The sequence below is a fragment of the Myodes glareolus genome, chromosome 18 (assembly GCF_982192425.1).
Source record: "Myodes glareolus chromosome 18, mMyoGla1.1, whole genome shotgun sequence".
Classification (NCBI taxonomy): Eukaryota; Metazoa; Chordata; class Mammalia; order Rodentia; family Cricetidae; genus Myodes; species Myodes glareolus.
Window position 1 is genome coordinate 53775164 of NC_142043.1, and position 23279 is coordinate 53798442.

Genomic DNA, 23279 nt, shown 5'->3' on the forward strand with positions numbered 1-23279 from the left:
TGGAAGTCCAGCTCCAGGGACCCCCATTCCTCTGCTGGCCTCTGTGGGTACCTTTCCACACATGTGTAAATACTTGTACATAGGCACATAGGTGTGCACATATGTGCGAGCATGCACACATGCGCGCACACACACAGACACACACACAAAGAATAATAATAAAATTAGGCTGGACAGGGATGGCACACACCTTTAATTGCAGTGCTTGGAAGGCAGGGGCAGGCGGGTCTCTGTGAGTTCAAGGCCAGCCTGGTCTACAAAGCTAGTTCCAGGACAGGCTCCAAAGATACATAGAAACCAACCAAACAAATATCTTTGGAAAAAATCATATCATCTCACTGTAGTAGAGCCTTTCACTGAAGAAGTCTTAGATAAATGTGTATTTCACTGGTTGACTTTTTTCCTTAGATTGTTTTTTTTTGTTGTTGTTGTTGTTTTATTTTGTTTTGTTCCCCCTTTAAATCTCTGAAAACTCTGCCTAATCTCAGGCCACTAAGAATCAGGGTTTGCATCCAAACACTTGTACTTCCACATTTAGAGGGATGATTCATTCCAACTTAGGATTAGGTGATATGATTCCAGGTGACAGCCATTGTTTTCACCTGTGGGTATCATGCTATTATTTTGTAATGAATTTTGTACTTTGATAATTAGTTTCGCTTTTGATACAGTAAAACCCACAGCTAGAGCTCACACAAACAGATATTAGGTGAGTTCCCCACACTTTTACTATAAAGGATCCTGAATGAAAACACAAACAAATGTTCAGGAATTCTGTATTGCCGGGCGGTGGTGGTGCACGCTTTTAATTCCAGCGCTTGAGAGGCAGGGGCAGGCGGATCTCTGTGAGTTCGAGGCCAGGCTGATCTACAGAATGCGTTCCAGGACAGGCTCCAGAGTTACACAGAGAAACCTTGTCTTGGAAAACAAAACAAAACAAAAAACCTTCTGTATTATATCATTGCGGTAGAGCATTTTTATATTTTTTTTTCCTTGACCTCCTTGTAGTATTTGTCCCAAATTACCCGTGCACTAAAACCCTTAGCGCAATCCTTACATGGTTATGAGATCACCTGCCACACAGTCACGCATCTGTTCCTGTGTCTCTAAGACCCACCTAATTGAGGGGGGGAACAGATAAGGAAAGAGCTGCCCACACCTGGCGCACATTGCCGGGAGATATAGCTGCTTAGGTCACCCGCATGCCTGGTGCTGGACCTGTTCTCTGTTCTGGAGTCAGACCCTGTCTCTGAGTCCCCAGGCTGCTAACTGCATGGACATCTTTGAAAAGAGAGGTCTGGAAAAAAGGGTGATTGGCGCGCAGATAGGAAGCAGACCCCTGGAGGACAGCTGCTCGGATAGGACAGCTGCCTGATACCTGCAGGCTCCACTCTGCGTTCCTGTATCCTGTTTTTTTTTTTTTTTCTCTTTGCTTCCTCATTCCATGCTCCAGGAGAAAATGGAGGAGACAATTCTTAGATACAATGCGGTCTAGGTCCAGATTTTCCTTTTCTGTGCTTCGTTCTCTGAGGAAGTCACTCTCCATGGGGCGTCACACAGTTCGTCTCTAAGGCCCATGACTACATTCTGAAGTTTGATTCCCCAAATTCAGCCAGCTTTCTCTGTATCGGCATCAACTCGAGTTGACGATACAGTTGACTCTACTCACGTGATGAAAACTGCCTCTCCTGGCACAGAGGGGACCTGAACACACCCCAGTCCCAGCGATGGCTAACCATTCCTCACTAGGCATGCTTGCTTGCTTTCCCAGTGAGAGCCTGCAAGGCACAGAACAGAGACCCCATCTCTCCACTTCCCCTACAGTTGCACACAACCATGTGGCCCACTCATGAGCATGTTGCCCACTCATGAGCGGTGGTACATAGTAGTGAACCACGAACCTTTCCGTTCTTGTCCACAGAGAGAATGAGCATCGCTTTAGATTACACAATTGAAAAGCAGATAGCAGAAGTCTGGCCTGACCCCCTCACAATAACCATAGATAGCCAGCGACCATCTGTAGATCTCGATATGAGAGAGAGAGAGAGAGAGAGAGAGATATTTTGAACTTCAGATGTGTTTAATCAACTGGGATGAATCTTTGATACACACAGCTAAGCCTATGTCTTGGCTAACAAATTCCATGTCGAGGGAGAGGAGAGGATACAACCCCTGCCCTCCTACCATGTGGTACCAAACAGCAGACCACTGTGGAGCAGAGTTACAGTCAGCTAAGCCCCAAGGGAGCTATCATGAATGTCATAGCAAAGGGCTTGTGTGTGTGTGTGTTTGGGGGTGGGGGGACGAGAGCAGGACATGTTCATCTCAATCTGCCATGAACATTAGGTTTTGCAATGTGCTCTGTAGCCCTTAAAACATGGCAGCACTCGGGAGCACAGAACATAGTCATATATGGCAGTAAGTAAGCCAACGGTGAGCCTGAAATAATGGGTTCCATACGAATGGGTCAAGGTGCAGAGAATGAGATACTGCCGAGTGCTTAGCCTTAAATGGAATATTCTTATCACACCACCCGTGCCCCCAAGGCTCGGGGACCATCGCAGAAGAGAGAGTAGAAAGATTATGGGCCAGAGGTGGGAGATAACATCAAGGAAGCTGGCTTCTGGACACAGCAGGGCAGCTGTGTGGTTGAACTCACAGCAAGCCACTGTATAACGATAGACACAGTGTTTGTACAAGCACAAGCCCCAGAAAAATCTCCGCGTGGTAGTGGGGATGTGGACATGAAATCTACTACTAAGGAGTGGTTGGCATCTTATAGCTGCAGGAAGGGAGGGGGAGTCCATTTTCTCTAATGATGGGGTATCTTGGTAGGTTGACTACATGCCAGAGCAGGCCCCACTTCAGAAACTAGTTGAGCAATACAAACTGGGCTAGATGGGGGTAGGGGGTGAAGACTCAAAGTTGGGTGGAAAAGGAAGGGAATGAGGTTAAGAGAAGGGCTGGGGAAAGGATAAGTATGTTCAAGATACCTTGTATGAAATTCTCAAAAATGAACTTTTTTTTAGTGAATTAGATGAAATTTAAATTTTTAAAGATGAACATGATACATTTTCATCCAGATGGAAACTAAGAACGACTGAAATGATCATGTCGACTCCTAGAACGTTTTCTGCTTGGAGAGACAGACAGACCTCTGATGTGCACTCGTGTGCACCAGTAAAGGAGGGTATGTCGCCTTAGAGCCTAGCCCTGTTGGTGCTCCTGATTTACAGCCCTCCTCTGAAATGTATAACATGAGGCACCTCCACTTCGTTCAAATGTTGTTTCAATCACCCACGTTTCTGAATTGCTCATGGCACGTTCATTACCCCATGTAAAGGGGTAGCAACAAGGAAGATTTTTATTGGTCAGTGGGAAAACAAGAAAAAGGAGGGAAGCACAGAGGGCTTCATGGTGCTCCACATGCTGGTTCCGATGACTGTCCTTGTACCTCTCAGGATCCCAGCCAGAAGTAGACTACTTTAAGCAAGATAACCCAATGGGTGAGTGATGACAAAGGAACAACCAGAAACTGAGTCTGTGGGGTGGGATATAAAGGAAACACCAGGGATGGCTGGCCAGGGATCTAGGCTGGTAACCACACAGTGACACCATCCTACACAGAAGAGTCCCAGAAGAGCAGGGCTAATGGCCAGGATGGGGGCAGATGCTTCCACCACCCACTTGGATAGACCTAGGAAGGGCAAAAGAAAACACACTTGCCTTTAAACCCTTCTCAACCCAAATCCCTGGAACCACAGGGGTTCAGGGGCTGTGTTGATGAAGTCCACATAGGCCGATGGAGAGAAGAGATGAATAGCCCAGACATGGTGGGATCACACAAACATACTCTCCATTAAAGCCCTTATCTTTCCTTTGAGCCAGTAGCATCCTCTCTGGCACAAGGGTAGCAATAGTTGGTAGCTATTATTTCTTAATGTCCTTACGAAGCAAAAATAAAAAGCTATCAACTCTAAGTTGGTGCCCCCCACTGGGAATCACTGCTATTATTACCCGAAACGTAAGGCTAAACCTTTCTTTGGCATCAGAAATTGGTGCTGGATTGCATGACTCTGTCTTCTTCAGTGAGAGTTCGGACTATAAACATTTTCTAGAGTCTCATCTGGACCCTTGCTGAACTCGTTTGTCCTTCCCAAAGAGCCAAGTGCTGTGTTAGACATAAGGAGCACAGGCATGATTAAAAATATGTTTTCATTAAAAAATTAAAATGTGGGAGAGAGAGAGAGAGAGAGAGAGAGAGAGAGAGAGAGAGAGAGAGAGAGAACAAGCATGGTGTAGAAGTCAGAGGACACCTTGTGGGGGTCAAGTCTCTTCTACCATGTGGGTTCTAGGGATTGAACTCAGCTGACTTTGCTCCTCCCATCTGCCATTTTCCTGGGATGGGTGTGGTTTAGAAAACCTGAACACCAAAGCAACTTTCATCTTCATAGTGATTCTGCCTCCAAACGGAGGCGGACATTGCATTCATGTTCTAGTTAAAAAATATGGAGAATTTTCTCTATGGTCAGTGATGAAAGCTCTTAACCTGTCCTAGGGTTCATCTTGAGTCCTGAGCTTCAAGAAAGAGATTGGCCATGGAGCATGGAGGCTCCTTGGCTATTGAGTTCCAGTTTTCCAAGCCAGCCCCTCGTCATCAGTGCTTCCGTTACCATCGACAGTCACTTGAGGGAAGCCTGTGGCTTTGTGACCTATGGGACTCTGTCCTGGCTCGATTAGAAGGTTTCATCATACAGGACACTGCCCTGAGGGGTCAGGTGTTGAATGGAGTGACTGTCCTTCGTGGTAAGGCCCACAGCACTCGAATATCAAACAAGTAATTCAAAAAAAATATTGAATACTGTGTGTTCCTAAGTACATCTTAATACTTGCTTGTCGAAAACCTGTTAGACTTCAGACTGCTCCCCTGACACACACACACCCATCCCTAAAAAAGGAAAAAATAAATAAAAAAGGAAGGAAGGAATAAAGCTCCCAGAGAGTTCCTCCTACTAATTTCCAGTTTCATTTCTTCCCTCTCGTTTTCCCTCTTTAAAATTAAGTGCGATTTTCACGGAAAACAGGAAATTGTATCCCAGAGTCCTAGATACGTGGAGATATCTGAGTAGAGGACTCGGTTTGGCTGTGTTTCCTTTGGTCAAATTAGTGGGCTGTTAACTCTGCAATCTGTGTTTCAACTGCTTTCAGATTACTCTATCTAGCCCGGCACCCAAAGATGTATCTCTGGCCTCTGGAACAGCACCATCACCAACCACAGAAAGACTAAATGAACCTACTTCAGTGTGAGTGCTCACCTGAGCTCCTTATAAGAACACCCAGACTGTGTGTGCGTCTCTCTCTGTGTGGAGGCATTGCCAGGCTCCCCCTCAATTGCTTTCTACTTGGTTTTTGAGATACAGGCTCTCACTGAACCTGGCTCCTCACTGAGTTAGTTGGGTTGGTTGGCCTGTGGCCTCTAGAAATTCTCCCCCCTCCCCCCCCCCCCCCCTCTCTCTCTCTCTCTCTCTCTGTATTCCAGCACTGGGATTATGGGCACAGCTTTGTGGCAGGTATCGGGATTTGAACTCCGGTCCTCATGGCTATGTGGTGAAAACTTTGCCAATATAATTGTCTTACCAGTCTTCTATAAGGACATTCTGTTGAAGTCAACCAGTTAACACTAACTCCAAAATCCAACTACCACCTCGTCCGGGTATTTTATTATGTGGAATGACTCAAAACCATTACTGCAAATTACAGTTCCTAGTTTTGTGTTTTGTTTTGTTTTTAAACTCAATACATGACCCTCTCTCTAGTCATGTGTGCAGTTCAACAGGGCCAACATTTCAAAAACTCTCAAAGGAGTGGGCTGGCCATTCAGTTCCTTTGGTAGAATGCTTGCCTGCTGTACATTAAACCCTGGATTCTCGAACAGCACCTCATGCACCTGGCATGGTGGCTCACAGGTACAATCCCAGCCCTCTGGGAGTAGAGGTGGAGGTGGGGGATCAGCAGTTCAAGGTCACCTTTGGCCATACAGTAACCTTGAAGCCAGCCTGGGCTTTCTAAGACCCTACCTCAAAACAAAACTTCATCTTGGAGGAAGAAAGATAAAGGAAACTTTTCCTCTATGAGAATGGAGGCAGAGGTCACCTGACTTATTAAAGTTCATGGACTATCTGGCATGGACTCTTGCTATATCATTATCCTTAATGAGAAGGACAGAATCATTGAAAGATATATTCATTCAGAAAATGTTTCTGCAGACATCAAGGAAATCCCCCTGCTTGGGTTACCTCTTGTTAAACACACACACAAACACACACACACACAGACACACACACAGACACACACAATATTTGGGCATGCTCCCTCTTGGTAAACGTTTTTTTAAACTCTGCTCACTCACCTGCTCATGCGCAATGGCAGTGGGCTAATTTGAGAGCCACAGCTTTGTGTAATAATGTAATTAGCGCACATTGGATCACTTAAAGAGCTTTGTGTTTGCAAGTCTTCCTTTTCCAGACGCTGGCGATATATCTCAATAAATGAGCTGGCCTTCAATTAAAGCCCCTCAACTCAGCGTGGAAAAATGTTGAACATTTTCGAATAAGCCCGGATTAATGAAAGAGCCAATTTGCAACCATTTGGGGTGACATTTTTACTCCTGTTTAGGAAATGTGGTGTCGGGCCCAACACAGAGAACACATCTGGGCAATTATAACCTGCTAGCTTCAACTCTGGGGACCTTGGGAAGGTGGTTAATAACCAAAGCATAAAGCCCAAGATTTTCTATGTGAATTTTGAAAGGTGGGGTTCAAATTAAAACGGCTTCCCATACTCAAAGCCCTGGGTACTCCAGGTGGAGCTGACAATGGCAAATGAATGAATGAAGAATGAATGAATGAATGAGTTCTACTGGACATTCTTATAATCCAGGCACAGAAGGCACCATCCCTGAAAGGACATTTTCACCAGGTGAATTTCATCCTACATTGTCAGAAGAGATTTTACTGTACATTTCCTGAGTTCTAGTTGGCCCCAGCTGAGTCCTGACTCAGCTTTGCACCCAGTACTGGGCCGGGGATCCACCCAGGGAGAGAAAAGAATGAACAAACACAAACACTCCTTCAGAAAGGAATCTGCCGAGCCTCCCAGTTCCTTGCCTGAAGAGGCATCGGCTCCTTTTAGCGGGCTGCTCTGCACTTCCCATTCTCGACGTTCTGAGCATCATCTACTCTAGGCTGCATCGGGACAGGAAAGAGGCAGGAGGAAGCCTCTGACTCGTGGGACATCCGCCTAGTTGTGGGAGGGGCGAACGAGAAATACGCCCTCAGCTAAGTGCAACTAATGTCAAGTGATCCCAAGCGATGGCTTCCATCCATTAGCCGCTGAACCCCAACTGCGTAACAGGCACAGTGACTATGGCCAGGAACCAAGGAACCAAAAATTACTGTCCTTCTGGTGCCTGTGGTTACCTCTGGGTATGTGGACTGGGGGCGGGGTGGGGGTAGAGGGAGTAGGGCAGAAGAGCCAGAAAGTAAATAATATCTCAAACCGGAGAACTAGAAAGAGAGAGTAAGGGGCAGAGCTGACAGTGAGAACCCAGAGTATCCAGGGAAGGGCTTGGCAGACAGAGAAAAGGTGCATAGCGCATGGTCAAATTCAAAGACAAAGGAGGTCCGTGAGGAAAGCACCCTGTGTGCTATTCAGTTGAGGCAGACTCCCTGTCTGGGGCTGGGCCCGTTTGATCTATATTCTCACTAGGTTTTGCACAGACTTCCTCTTGAGTTATCCCTAGTAATAAATATTGATCAGCGCTAGCAAGACGACGTAGTGGGCAAAGGTGCTGGCATTAAACCCGAGGACCCGGGTTTGGTCTTCCGAAGTCCTGTGGCGACAGCAGCGAACTGACTCCGGCAAGTGGGCCTCTGCCCCTGGGGTGTGTGTGGTGCCACCTCCACACACAGCCCTGACACAAGACAAGCAAATGAAGTGTATACGTTTTCTTGAATTGTCAGAAATCTACCTTCTCTTCAAACGTTTAGCGACTGTGGATATCTGAACCACATTGCTGAAAATCAACTCATATTATTCCTTAAAGAGAAAGAGGTCAGCCTCCCCACAGAAATGCTAATTTCCATTTGTTCTTCTGTCTTGCGTCCCAAAGTTGAAGGGCATGGAGGAGACTCTCACCAGAGGGCTCATTCACTCATTGGTCCTCTATGGTCTTCCTCATCAGAAACACAAATCCGAGGAGCAATCCCTCTTATCTGGATTGTCCATTGTCTTTCAGAACCATCTTGATTTAATGCCCTACCTCAACGACCATGCTGGGTAGAGACAGGTTTCCTATTTCTTATGCGTTGTGATACCTGCTTACATCAGTCAACAGTTCCTCGTTCCCCTTCTCAGGAGACTTACCACATCATATACAATGCCCTTTCCAGCTAAACTCCTCAAATACATTGATCAAGACATTAAGTTTTTTTTTTTTTTAAAAAAAAGACTCAATATGGCTTGTTGACATGCTGTAAGACTAACAAATCCTAAAAGATTAAAGCAATCTGCTGTCTGGTGTGTATGTCATCTCTAATTACATGCCTACAAGAGGGAGGAGGTGTTTGGGGAAAAACTGCCCAAGGAGGCTGCCTAGTAAGAGTAAAGAAAGAAGCGAAAGAAGAAGACAGAGCAAGAACACCAGCCAGCTCACAGCAGACCAGTTGTCCACTACTACCAAGATCATTTCTGATACTGATGGCCATAGGAGGTCACGTAGGGGTCCCCAGAGACCCCATGCCCTTATATCCACACTCTTGAGTAACTACCCATTGAAGTGTGGGTTACACATAAATTCTCACTCTGACCAGCAGAATTAAGAAAAAAGTGATGGAATGTCACTTCTGAAACCGGCTTACTCCGTGCAAGTTAATGAAACCTACTGCCTTGTGTGGCTGGATAGACACGGGTGCCCATGTGCCCCAGCAAGAGACCACCGGAAGTCCAGATCAAAAGTCCCGGGGATGTCGGGCCTTCCAACAGACATGGAGTCACCCTGGAAGTTGATTCTGTGATAGCAAAAGCCTGGGCTCACTCTCTGATTGCAGCATTGAGAGACATGGAGGCCAAGATGCCCAAGTCAACCCCTCCCAGGCCCCCGACCCACAGGGCCAGAGAAGAATAAGTGTTATCTAAGACACCGAAGCTGGACTCATTTGCTGCGTGAGAAACAGATAACCAAAGCCCGGATCTGTAACGGGGGACACACTGCCCGCTATCATCTATCAACAGAAAGGAATCTGTGGAGTTAGGTGTTAAACTCCAGTTTCGGATATGCCTGGAAAGGGGCTTGCTTCTGCTAAGTGAATTATAAGATCCCAGAAAAGCACTCCGTGCTTCTGCTTGCATCCGGGATCAGGGGATACCCGTGGACATTTCTAAGAACTCCCTAATAACACCAACATACATTTCAAAATAGGAGGGGCAAAGGAATCTAACATTGCCAATGAAAGAAGCAACTAAAGCAAAGGGGGCTGATATCACTCTTATCCTCGCCCCCTCATGATATCCCCATAATACTAATAAATACTGATTAGGTTTAATTCAGTGGACGTTAAAGATTTCTGGCTTAAAATAGAAACGTTATACTTCTCTAGAGTAATATTGTATTATGCCCTTACCTACCACAGAAGACCTCTATGGCTCATGACTTTTGCCTTCTTTCCAGCTTGTCAATCAAAATTCATCTTCTCAAGACCGCTGACCCAGGTGAGCAGCTAGCAATGTGCTGACTTCATGCGAGATCTGTAAGGCCACGTGTGTACCTAACACTGCAAATCTGTGGCCATAATCTAGATAAGGTTGCTTCCCCCTCCCTTCCCCCCACCTGCCCCACTAAAAGAGAAGAAGGGAGGGGCAGATGTTCGCGTGAATGCGCGCGCGCATGCACACACACACCTACATGGGCAGTGCCAAAGAGAAAATTTTTAAAAAAAGAAGAGAGAGAGAGAGAGAGAGAGAGAGAAACACACACACACACCATGCACATATACATACATGTACACATGGACAAAGCACCAAAAACATGATTTTTTTTTAAGGAAGAAAGAAAGAAAAAGAAGTTAAGGCAATTGAGGCATCTTCACATTCTGGCATGGCAGGAATACTTTTCACTCTGCCAATCAGGGAGGCTCTTTAAGGATCCCGAGGCTAGGAGTGATTTGAGTAACTGCTTGGCTGTCTATTAAGCTACTGATTTAGCAACATCACGAATGTGAAGAAACAGGGCCTCTACTGTAAAGACACAGGAAGTAGAGCCTACTGATAATTTTAAAAGATATCACCATTTATGTGACTCATAAAATTTGCATTAGAAAAACATATTTAGCCTCTTTTACCAGAACCTTCGTTTTGCTTGCCCCTAGAGTCTGGGATAGATATTTTACAACCTAATACATTATTGCTGATGGCGTATTCAACTTTTAAAAACACAAAATACATTTCAACTATTACAGCGAATATTCACTTGAAATAGAAGTGGGAGAGATAATTTCACTTAAGACAATAAATTTGATGCCTTTTTTTGGTACTTATAACTCATTTACTTTGGAATAATTTGACAAGGAGCAGTACAGCAGTGTTTTCAACTGAATTCTAGTAACCTGATAGGCACGGTGGGATTAACCCAAAGCAAAAGGATTGAATGCCCCAGTTGCCAGTCTGCCTTTAGACCAAGTTCTCAACCTTCCAAATGCTGGGACCTTATTAATACAATTCCTCATGCTGTAGTGACCCAGGCCATAAAATTATTTTCGTTGCTACTTCACAACTGTAATTTTGCTATTGTTATGAATTGTAATGTAAATATCTCTGTTTGTGATGATCTTAGGCGACCCCTATGGAAGGGTCTTTCAACCCCCCCCCCCCAAAGTGTTGTGACTCACAGGTTGAGAAACACTGGTTTAGTGGATCCTTCCCCTATGATGCACCCAGTTAATCTGGCGGGGACACATCCCTTCCCTGTGTTGTGTTTCCATCTTTTAGAGGATAAGACTAGGGTACAGCCCTCTACCCACCACTACCAAGAGAGGTGGTGGATGAAAGAGTGGAGGAGGAAGTAAGAAGGGGAAGAGGAAGAGGAGGAAGAAGGAAAGGAAGAGGAAGAGGAGGATAAAGAAAAACAGGTAGAGAAGCAGGAAATGAAGAAGGAGGAAAAGGAAGAGAGAAGGAAAAGAGGAGGAACAGTCAGAGAAGAAACTAAAAATTTTAAATTAAGAAGCAAAGATTTGCAGGGACTCATATTTAAAATAAATGCATGTTCCACACTCAGTTGATACCAGGCTCCCTGGTGACTGCACCATGAATCAGGGGCAAGGGATGGCACGTGGGAAGCTGCAGGTATGAACTTTGGCACACCGGGGAGGAAGCTCTGGGACACAGGCTTTACCCTTTGACTACCTCTTCCTCCGGGCTCATCGCATTTTGTGATGGCCGTTGCAGAGAGGCCCCCTAAAGCCCCTTAATACTTCCACGGACCAGAACAGAATGAATCTGAGCTTGCCCGCTTTGGAGTCCAGACAGCTCCAACGTAGATCAAATCCTTTGAACCTCGCTTGTCAACAGTCTCTTGGGATAGAAGAAGTAGGCCCAGGAAGCTTAGCCCATTGGGCGTCATCTTTTTCTCTGTTATTGTTTCTCAAACAATAGTCCAGTGACTCAACCAATAAATAACTTATTAAGGGGCTATTAGCAGGTTGTCTAACGCCATGGCAGACTTCAAAAAGCTAGGATAAGGTAGGATTAGTCAAGGACTGGAGGAGTGGGGTGTACACCCAACATCTGCCAAAGGTCTAGGGTAAGTCCAGTCCTAATATGGTTCTGATGCCCTCCTGGGTTTTATTTGATAGCCCCAGTCCATTCACCCATTTCTCAGTGAGGAAACGGTGATGCCAATGACATGAGGCCAGGTGGCTGGGACAGCGCAGTGACAGGCTGGGACAGTGAATACTCATACTGTTTTATCAGGTGTCCACACTGAGGGCTTGCATTTTAACCTCAAATAAAGAAAACGCACATGTGTAATTATTAATCACTACAGGTCTTCAGTTTTAAGACCAAATGACACACTGGGCCCAGGGAAGCTTGGTCTCAGTCTACCTGGTTTCTAGTCTTACCCTCCAGACTCAATGTTCTCTTACCAAATGTAGCTCATCATACGCGGCCTTGCTATGCTGGCCCCTGCCTATGGCTTTCCTTCTGCCTCAGCGTCCCCCTTTCATGGTGTCTGTCACAAATCTCTACCTACCAAAGAGTTAGTATTTTGAGAGGTCCTTCTGCCACCAAACCCTTCTCTCACTGACACCTCCAGGATAGCCAACGTCCGACTGCTCATTTTCCACGGCACCTCTGCACACCATGACCCCTGCACCCTTCTTTGGCCTCAGAGGAGGTAACAGGGCATCTTCTGCTCTCATTATCCCTGCCTTCATCCCAGGCTCTGCTTCCCCATCATCACTCTGACCTTGCCACAGGGCTACTTCTTGGTTTGGGGTAGTTGGATGAACCATCTATGCATTCTCTAGCTTCCCAGATGTTTCTAAGGGGCCTGGCTTCCCACACTGAGTCTGCTAACTAGAAGCTCTCAGAAGACACCCAGGAGGTACCAAGGCTGAGACTCCTCTCCTGTGACATTGGACCCCAAGAGGGGTCTCAGGAGTGTGCAGATTCAATTATACAGCACATGACAATGCCAGAGACTCATATGGGTATCAATTAGCCTCTAATATAATACAGATTTCTAGAGCTTCAAATAAACACTGGGTCAGTGTTGAGTAAAGGCCCCAATATTTGGAGTTCCCAGTATATCCTAAAGTTACAGGGACTCTCAGTAAAATAATAAAATTGCTTACCCAGCATCTTTGAGAGAAACAGGGGTTCAGTCTCGGGTCTAAGTCTCACCTTTATGTAAATTTGAGCGAGATGTGTCGCCACTCGTAGCCCCACTGCTCCATTCTTATAAATGTGGGAGTATCAAAATATTCCAAACCTTAAGGACTCCCATGGTAATTAAACGAGCTAGTCTATGTATGGTGGATAGGTGAATATCTAGGCGCCATCACACAGTAGTTAAACTGTAAAAAGGTTGCAGTTTTGGTTTCAGTGGTAACGCTGTAGGGGAAACTTTGTGGGTAATTTTGGAAGAAAAAAGATGGAGCATTTTCTCTGATCTGTGAGTACATAGAGAAGAGAAGAGGAAAGGAGGGAAGAGGGGAAGGGGCAAGAGGAGGGGCGGGAAGGGGAGGAGAAAAGAGAGGAGAGCAGAGTAGAGGAGGGGAGAGGAGAGGAAAAGAAAACATTTTAAAAGGAGGCACAAATGTCTTTCCAAGATTAAGATTGATGGAGAATTTGAATAAACCAATGACGTGGCCTCTTGCCTTCTTCCTCCCATGAGCAGCTGAGGTCTGTGAGAACAGAAAACCATCTGTGTGTTTCTCACTGTGCTCACTGATAGAGCGTTAGTGCAGAGCACAGCACACAGTTAGGCCCATGTTCATGTTTCTGAATGGATGAGACCATGCCTCAGTTCCAAATGTTGGTAGAAATGCCAATTCCATCCGGCACCCAAATTGCCACCTTTTGGCAAACTACTGTCAGACTCTGACAGAGGACCCTCTAGGCTTCAGGACCAGTGGTGGAAATGAAGGTAAGGTCTGTCCTGGAACCCTGAATATCGAGCTTGGATTCCATGAAATCACCAGCCCACTGGTCAGTGGATTCCCATTCCTATAAAGTCTACCCCTCCATTAGTGACTGTATGTAAGTTAAGTCTTTGTGGGGCACCATCCCCTGGAGTGACCTTAGCCTGTGCATATACGTGGGGACACTTCCCTACATTTCCCGGGGCCCAACTTCAAGAGAACAGACCCTACACCAAAGCCAGAGATTAGCCTTCGGCACCCGGGAAACAGGGTTCAAGTTTTACCTCTTTGGTTTGTCTGTTCTTACTGTGTACTCTGTATCTTACTGTCTGAAGCTGAACTCACTCTCTTTTAGTTCTTGCCACCCAAGAGCCTATCAAAACGTCCAGGGAAATAGGACATAAGTCTTGTCTTAAGGAACCTTGGCAATCAGTAATGCCAAGAGACCTTGGACCAGTCATGCCTAGACCTAGAAATTTCTATTGACGGCAGCAGAGCTGGAGAACCAGCCTGACCAATGGACAACCATCAGTCATTCCAACCAGAGGAGGAGAGAACATTATCTTTAACTTTCTCTGCACTGCTTTCATTGGCCTGACGTTTGTAGGCAATACAAAGGTCCGCCGTGACCAAAGGGGAAGTTGACCAGAGTGAGGAAGCCATCTACCCAAAACACCAGGATTTAAGCCTACCATTTTGGAAAGCATAGGAATATATTCATTTTCTTCTACAGTATACGACTAATTTGTTTGTCTCCCAATGGCTTCCTGAGCTGAGTTCCAGTCAGATAATGTCAAGTCAAGGTTGAACCAAAGAGAACTCAGGATTCTGTCAAAGCTACTTGGGTCCTGACATTCCTTAGGAAGCCTATGGTGAGCCCAGCTCATGGAAAGAGGATGATGACCTAGTCCTTCACCTCTGCAGCAATCGGCCTTCTTCGTAGAGGGCAGGAAGCGAAACATATGTATCAACACTTAAAAGCACGCATCAGCACGAACGTTCCTTCTCACTGTTAATGTCGCTGGATTCATTAGGTTGTAGTTGGCACATAAAATTATGTATTTAAAACGTAGAAGGTAACAATTTGATGCATGCATGCACACCGTGCAAAATATTAATTACTATCTTCGACCTCACGCAATCACCACTTGGGACCGGGGAGAACACTTAAGGCTATCTACTCCCTTACAGCCACACTCACCATGTTGTCCGCGAACACCCCAGCTCTTACCCATCTTCTCCCCGAGATTCCCTCTCCCCGACTCATTTCCCTACTCTCCATAAAGACCATTTTAAAACGCATTTCTCAAGCCAGCAAGATGACTCAGTGAGTCAAGGCCCTGCCTACGAAGCCTGGCCACCTGAGTTCGATCCTTGAGACTCACACCACTGGTGGAAGGAGAGAACTGGCTCCTGGAAGTGGTCCTCTGTCTCCCACGAGAGCCCCACGCCATACCCAGCCACTGGCCATCACTCACAAAATAAAGAAATAAACGTAAAATTGAAAAGTATACGTAAATATATCGCTCCCTTAAGAATACACAGAATTAGGGAGGCTGAAGCCGTTGCACTCGGCCCTTTGTCTCCAGTTGGTCTGTGTTCTTTTGTCCTGGTTAAATGTGCTTTAATTAGCAAATATCTGTAAATAATTTACTTGCTTTACAAACACAACAGAACAATGGGGTCCGTCTCCACATACATTTACCAAGCATGTATTGAATCTTAAGCCAGACTCTCCCATTGTTCAATAACTACATTAAGCTGCCTCCTTCTTGTTGCCTTCCTTGGAGGAGGTTGGGGGCAGGGGAGGTTGGGGGCAGCATAGCAGGGATAGAAACCCAAACTCCAGTAACAATGCCACCTTCTACCAGATCCCGGAAGTCGAAAACACAAGACTGTCCAGCACAGGCAAGTGCAAACCCTGACACCCCCTGATAAAAAGTAAGGAAGTATGCTAAGGGTAGCAGACATGGAAGCAACGGTTGGAGAATGAGGGTGCCCATCAAATCACTTCATTGCCTAAAAACCTTAGAGCGTGAGCCCCCACACACACCCCCCACACACAATGACACCCAGAGAATCGCAGCACTACATCTGGGCTCTGCAGGGGTTAAAACAGCACCATGCATACAGTGCAAAGCAAGATGTTAAATCAAATGAGAGTGACGACTCCGGGACCAGAGGCATATTATTTTGAATAAGATTGAAAAGGCCAGAAAAAGCAATTCAAAAACATTTCAATTATGTATTTCCCAGAACCACATCTTTGAGCAACCAATGCAAATGTTACCACCACAATAAAACTTCTGCCTACAGAACAGCATATAAAGCAGGTTGAGCAGCAGATACTTTATAGATCATATGCATATTCTGGACTATTAATAAAAAATGCAAAAAAAAATCTATGTATGCTTTACTCTCTGAAGCGATACAGTAATTATGATTAAGGGACATACAGAACGAAAAGAGCCAATTTATCTTCCTGGTGCTCAGGGATGCTATTGTGTAACTAAGCAACTAAAGACAAAATATGGTCTAATTAATTCATTCCTATGCTTATTTAAAAGACACAATTAGAACATTTTTATTTTCCAGCTTGCACAGTAGCTGAACATGCTTGAGGGTGTAGAAAGCAAAGCCTATTATGCGCAGAGACAAGAGTTTAATGTTTGTGCCACACATAGGCTTGGAACTGAACAGTGAAGATTTGGTATATCACAGGCCGGGTTTGCGAGGAGTCATGAGAAAGGAAGATGGCGGAGGGTCAGTAGATGGGCTAGAAACATGTTGGCCTCTGCTGGTTTTTTGTTTTGTTTTTGTTTTTGTTTTTGTTGCTGTTGTTTTGTTTGTTTTTGTTTCTCACTAGGGTTCAAGGGTTAAGAAGAGCTATGAACTGGTTGGTCTTGGGCTTGAGAGTGTACGCTGATGTCCCTACACAGCCACAATGAGTTTAGTTTCTAGAAAATTCATGTCATCAAGCTACCATCTTAGTCTGAATGATAAAGTCAAATCTCCATCTTTCGTGCTGTGGACACACATCTGGCGTGAGGTAGATGGCATCGCCATGACGTCAGAGCCCTCTTTCTTTGGATGATTATCTGCATCTTTTTCAGGGAGTTGACATAGTGCACATACATGCTGATGTGGGCGTTTACATTTCTGTGTGTGAGTGTCCATGTGTGTGTACACATGCGTGTGTGTTGGTCGGATGCTGAGTGCAGACGCGCCCCTCAATCCCTCTCCACCTTCCTTTCTGAGTCTTCCACTGAATCCGGAGCACATCAGTTCGTTAGAGGAGCTGGCCAATGAACTCCAGGCTCGCCTCCCAGCCCTGGGATCGCAGACACACCTTTGATCTGGTGTTGACTCTCTGAACTCAGGCCTTCATGTCTGCATGACAGACGCTTTGCTAACTGATCTATCTCCTTGGACCCACACATTTTAAAATGTGTGCTCAACACAGAGCTCAGAGTCTGGGATTTGCATGGACACACCCTAGGGGCCAAGGCCTAGTTTCCTGATCTACATGAACACAATGAGGATCACCCTGGAAAAGCCCACCTTGCACAGGGCTTGAAGGCAGATTCTTCCAGAAACAAAGGAGCCATGACCACATCTCTTAGAGGCGAATGAATCTCTTAGCCAACAATCGATAAATTTGTTTTAAATATCCTTAAAAGCAAAGCCACCAAGTAATCATTAGTTACAATATTATTCTGAGTAGATGATGGCAGATATCCAAGCGCCGTGCTATAAAAAAATGACAAGCGAATGCATGTGATTCGAGCAATTATATGCTGGGTATTGGTTAAAACTAGACTTTGATAAATGAGCCGGAGTTGCATGTTACCAGATGCCACTAGGAACAACAGCATGCTTTATTAATAATTAATAACCAAGTATTTACATGCATGGACTCTTGTATTTCGTAAAAATAACATTTCCTGAGTAGGGGCCCGGTAGTTTAAATGTCAAGAGACATATTAATCGCTTACGGTGTGGGGTCACTCTTAAACACATGACTTCGTTAAGGTCATCCATCTGAAAAACATGCTCTCTTTTGTGACCTGCCAACGGTACCCTGGTGAAGCTTGACTCTTCTGTCCATTAGCATAGGTTTCACAGTTTGCCACTACAAAGTCCCCAGTTTCAACGAGCTGACTGGTGAAGAATAGAAAAGTACCCAGAGAGACAGACATGGCGGTTCCAGGATGAGCCCTCGGTTTCAAACACTTGCCTATTTCCTTAGAGAATGCAACTAACACCTATTTGGCATCCATGGGGATGATGTGTCTATGGGTTTTAGCAGAAAAGGAAAAAGTACGTGATAGGGTATTGAGGTACGCCTACAGGTCAGTGACCCATCAATGGACCAAGCAGGCGGCGAGCAAAAAGGAACTTGTTTTTTGTTTTGTTTTTTAGATTTTCTTGGTGATTTGTCATTTATGTGTATGTGTGTGAGCCTGTGTAAGTATGCATTCATCTCTTGTGTGCAGGAGCCCATGAAGGTAGAGAGGGTCTCAGATCCCCCAAGTTTGGAGTGTCACACACAGTTGTGAGCCATTGGATGTGGGTGCTGGGAATCAGACTCAGGGCGCCTGCAAGACCAGCAAGCGCTCTGAACTGTTGAGTCATCTCTCCAGCCACAGAAAGGGTATTTTAAAAAGAGTTTTTTAAGTTTAAATCGTGTGTCTCTGTGTATTTATTTATGCAAATATGAGTGCAATGCTTGTGGGGCAGAAGAGGGTTTTGCATCTCCTGGATTTGAAGACACAGTTGGCTGTGAGTTGCCTATTGAGGTCCTTTGTAAGGAAAGAGTAATGGCCTTAAGCACTGAGCCATCTGTTCAGCCCTTTCCAAAGTACTGTCGCTTTATTGCTTAGTCATTCTGCATCCACTGAATTGTGCTGAGGTCGGTAGAGGGACTTGGAGGCGAACAGAACATGGCAGAGGAAGAGACTTTAGCGAAACTACAAGGAAAAGGGGAACACTGGTAGTTACATTATCATGCAAAGAGAAAGAACCCTGAGATGTGCCAAACACACAGGCAAGGTGTGAAACACCATTAGCCCACAGGCTCCTGGGAAGAGGATTCACGTCCCAGAGTAGAATGGGCTCCGGCACATGGTGGGTGTTCTGTAAATGTGTACCTAGCCTCGCTACACAGTAGGTGTTCTGTTGATGTGTGTCTGACAAATGAGAACCCAGAGATGAAGAGTGCTTTGCCCTTTTCCAGAAAGATCATGAGACACAAAGAGGCCTTAGCCCACCTCAACTTTTGCAAAGCTGGAAAGTCTGATGGCATCTCTTTGACTAGCATCGAGCGAGCAGGGTGGTGGGGGGTAAGCTGTGAGCTCCCCTAAGGGATCATTCCCTTTCAGTTCTCTGGCTAAGGACTCCCTAGATACTAGTGCGCATGGATGATTACGTTTCTGATTTGCGCAGATTATAGGGAATCTCCGATTGTGACGGTCTGTACATCTTTATATATTTTGACCCCACTTTATTGTTAAGATTGATCAACTGCTGGAGGAAAAGGGCAACTTGCCAAGCTTTTCCTGTTCACGCCTTTACCTTCTACACGGTTAACACTCCACAAGTAGTTTTTTTGATGAGCACAAGCTAGATGATACCTAGATTGCTTGGAGCTTGGATCTTAGCCATTCAAAAATATACTTTAGTGTAAAGTTTATTCGTTCACAAAATCAATGTCCTAGGCTCAATATTAAAACAGTTTCATACATGTAAATGGTGATGACATCATACTAATATATAATTTTGTCTTATCATCTGAGATTTTGCCCCAAGCCAAGTAAGAGAAGACGAATAGGGTCTAGGGATAAAGCTCATGAGAAGAGCACATGCTTAGTAAGCGTGAAGTCCTGAGTTCAGTCCCCAGCACTGAAGAGTAGAAATATTCCATCTTCCACACCAGCCTTATGGGCCAGAGGTCAGAAAACTTTTTCTGTAAAGGATCAGGCCTAGCAACAAATATTTCTACTGTGTTGATCATATGGCAACCATCAAAAACATTAGCTGTGTTGTCCGAGTCAAAGAGCTTCACATACTATATGAATAAATGAATGTGACTACATCCCAATAAAACTTGATTTACAAAATAAACGTCTTTTGGCCAGATTTGACGTTCGAGTTTTAGTTGGCTGACCCTTATCACAGTCTAGTGAGAGGCCTCCACGCAGTGCTTTAGTTCTTAGCCTTGTTCTATACATGGTCAGAGGTGTTCCTTCATTTAGCTTTAAAGAATGACAGAATTGCCAGTAACTAGAGTAACTGCAGCCTTCAGTGGCTGAATTTTTATAGGTCCTGGGCTATGTGACCCTTTTTTTTTTTATCGTCTCTGATATCCTCAGTGGAATCTAAATCACCAATTCCATTGTACAGGTCAAGAAAATGAGGTTTGGGCAAGGTAGAACTTCATTCAAGAATAGCAAGATCAGTTAACAGTCAACAAAACCCAGAACTCTCTGAAAACCAGTTTATGGACACAGACCAAGACTGGGGCTATGACAAGCCCCTGCCGGAACCACTGAGATTCCACAGGGTGTCTGCTTAACCCTAGATACAATCAAATCAGGTAATCTTTCAAAAAATGCGGTTGGTCCAGTTGACAGCATTCTTCAGCAGCAAAATATAAATTCCTAAGAAGCCTTCCGTTCTGATGACACAGCTAAACCCCCAACACTGGAAAGGCAGCCTGAGTGGACGGAGCCAAAGTGCCGGGGATTTTAGTACAGTAACACAGGGGTTGTCATTTCACAGAAAAAAAAAGTCCCCGGTAATGTCTCAAATTCCAATGAGAAAAGCAGTGGCAATATTAATGATAATGATCACCATTAATCATTATTGATCTATCTATCTACTGTGCACCAACTTGGCTTGGATGCACTTTCCACGCAGGTAGCTCACTGAGTCCTTAAAACAGTCTTCGGAGTAAATGTCACATGCCCATTTACAGGTGAAGATACTGAGGCACAATGCTGGAGAAAGTACCCAAGAGTCTACCAGGAGAGCGAGAGAGACTTGAAAATGTTTACGTTTCAATGTCTTGCATCCCACTCCAACTATGGTAATCTGCTTTCAGTAGAAGAGGCACCTTTGAGGCAACTTCTAAGTGGGTCACCACTCATGGCTTATCCTGGTGACAACGAAATACTGCTACAAATCCCGAACACAAGCTGGAGCCTAAAATACCCAGGCGTGCTTGGTCTTGACTCAATGACATCATTAGCTTCACCTTCCCCATTCCTAGTTCCAGGCCATTGACAAACCTTCATGCAAAACCCAAGCCTGCACATGCACGCATTTTGAAAGTCAACTGCCAATAGATTAAGTAGCTGGCAATTGGAGAACGAGCATGATGGGAGGTTGCCCAGTAACAGAACCAATTACCCACCTACTTTGCCCTGGCCTCCCCTGTAAGCTACTGGCCACATGTGGCAATTGCGGGTGATTACCAAAGCCTACCTCCTGGCCCACGGCCCTGCTGGCTACTCTCACGCTGGTGTAAGACAGCATTTTGATGAAGTCCAAAGAAATCCACATAAACACCAAAGTTACTATGACGTGTTATTGTTTACAGGATGAGAATGTTTATAATACTCTTTACCCTAAGTCAGTTCGTTTTGAGTATTTTGTAATGTCTAAAGCATTTCCCTATATAATGTCTCTCGATCCCCCAAATTATTCAGATATTCTTGCTGTTATTCTCATTTTGGGGAAGAAGAAATTGAGGCTCAGATACTTATGGTTATTTAAGGTCAAACTCGGACTAATTTGCAGAATCGAATCGAAATGTATCTCTTCTTGTGTGTGTGTATGTGTTATGTATGTGCATTCCATGCATGCAGAGTACTAGTGTGCCATAGCATGCTTGCGGAGGTCACGAGACAAACTCAAGTGTCAGCGCTCCCACTTCTGTCTCATGTAAGACAGTCTCTGTCTTGTTGCTTACTACTGTGGACTCTTTCCTAGGACTATTGCTTTCAGTAGTACAAGGGTTCAGAGGATTCGAACTCAGGTCCTCACACTTGCCCAGTAAATTGCTTTATCCACTGATCCTTTTCCCCAGCCTCAAAGATATCTCCTTTTCAAATGCCTTTCCTCAGTGCAAGCCACCAGCACTAGAAATGTCTGATGCCAGTAATATATATGTGTGCTGTCATCATCACCCTGGAAACCAATCAATAGCTAATTATTAATAACTATGAAAATATATGGCTACGTAACATCGGTTAGGATTACCCGAACCACATAGAACAAAGTATTTTGAAACCTGACTGTCTGACCTTTGAGAGCTGACTGAGTTAGTCTCTGTTTTAAAATGAGCAAGGGACTGTTCTCATTGGTACATGCTTCTGGTGTCTTTTCTGGTTTCAAGAACAGGTTTTATTGGAGGAGTGGAGGAGGCAAGCTTAAACTTTAGGAAGAACTGGGTGACACTAGCTATGACATTTGACAGACCACGTGACCTTGGTGTGTCCCTGTCTCCATCTCTAAAATGGGTAGGCATAGTCCTGCGTCATTCAGGATCCTGCAGTGATTGCAAAGATCCGTGTGGAATTAAAAAAAAAAATCTTCTGCAAATCACAGTGAACCACACAGGGACGCTATTTCTAAACTCGCACAATGATCATGTTCCTGCTTTTAGAACTGACGTCTTCACATTTCAAGAAATCAGTTAAAAAAACAAAAAAAGCCAGAACGACTCTTTTCAACAGAGAGAGTATCGAGTCCTGGTTGTTCTTTTGAGATAGATGCTGATGTCAGCTCAATCAAGAAATTATTAACTTCCATTTGGTTACTTAAAATAGACTCTACTGGCTGATTAAATGTTCTTGAACACCAAGAAAACATTCCCCTGCAGTTACCAACGGGCAAAGGCATCCTTCAAAACTATTTAAAATCAATAATAAAAACCATTTCAATGTATATAAACAAGTTAATGGAGTAGGCGAAAACAAAGCAAATTTCTTAATGAGAGGCCCTGTTGCCCCCTCCAGGCGCCTGCAGTAAACGCTGGTCTCTGACTCTCCTCCCCAGGAGCCTGGCTGCTGCTGTTCGGCTAACATCTGACTTAGGCCAGGGGGGAAATGACATCACCGGAGTGGAAAACCGATCCGGCACTGGGAAAGTTTCTACCTGCTTTCCATTTGTCGTAATTATTTTGCACAATGCAGCTTCCATTTGCATAATTTTGAGGCGTGTCATTATCTCAATTGAAAATTGTTTTAATATGGCTGAATAACTCACAATGACATCAGCCAAAGTCCTAATGAAATATACAAGTATAATCATACAGCTAATTACCAGCCGTGTTAGCATTAAAAAACAAATCATGCATAATATTAGACTATGTATAAGCAGCTGAGAATTATAAATAGAGCCGCCCTCTCTCCACAAACCCCCTAGAGTTTACTTTTAAATGGCAAGATTAATTTTCTGAGGTATGGCTCATACAGTAGATACGAAATGCCTAGATTATTACAACTCCCCATAAGGAACAATTAAACAGAGACCTGGTGTTTAAAAACGTATCTATTCATTGTCAACAGTTCTGACAGA

The 23279-nt window shown here is 44.7% G+C and overlaps 1 protein-coding gene across 1 annotated transcript in view; it reads right to left on the reverse strand.

Annotated features, from left to right (window-relative positions):
- The window catches only part of Arid5b (AT-rich interaction domain 5B), a 176250-nt gene that overhangs the window by 151809 nt on the left and 1162 nt on the right, over positions 1-23279 (reverse strand).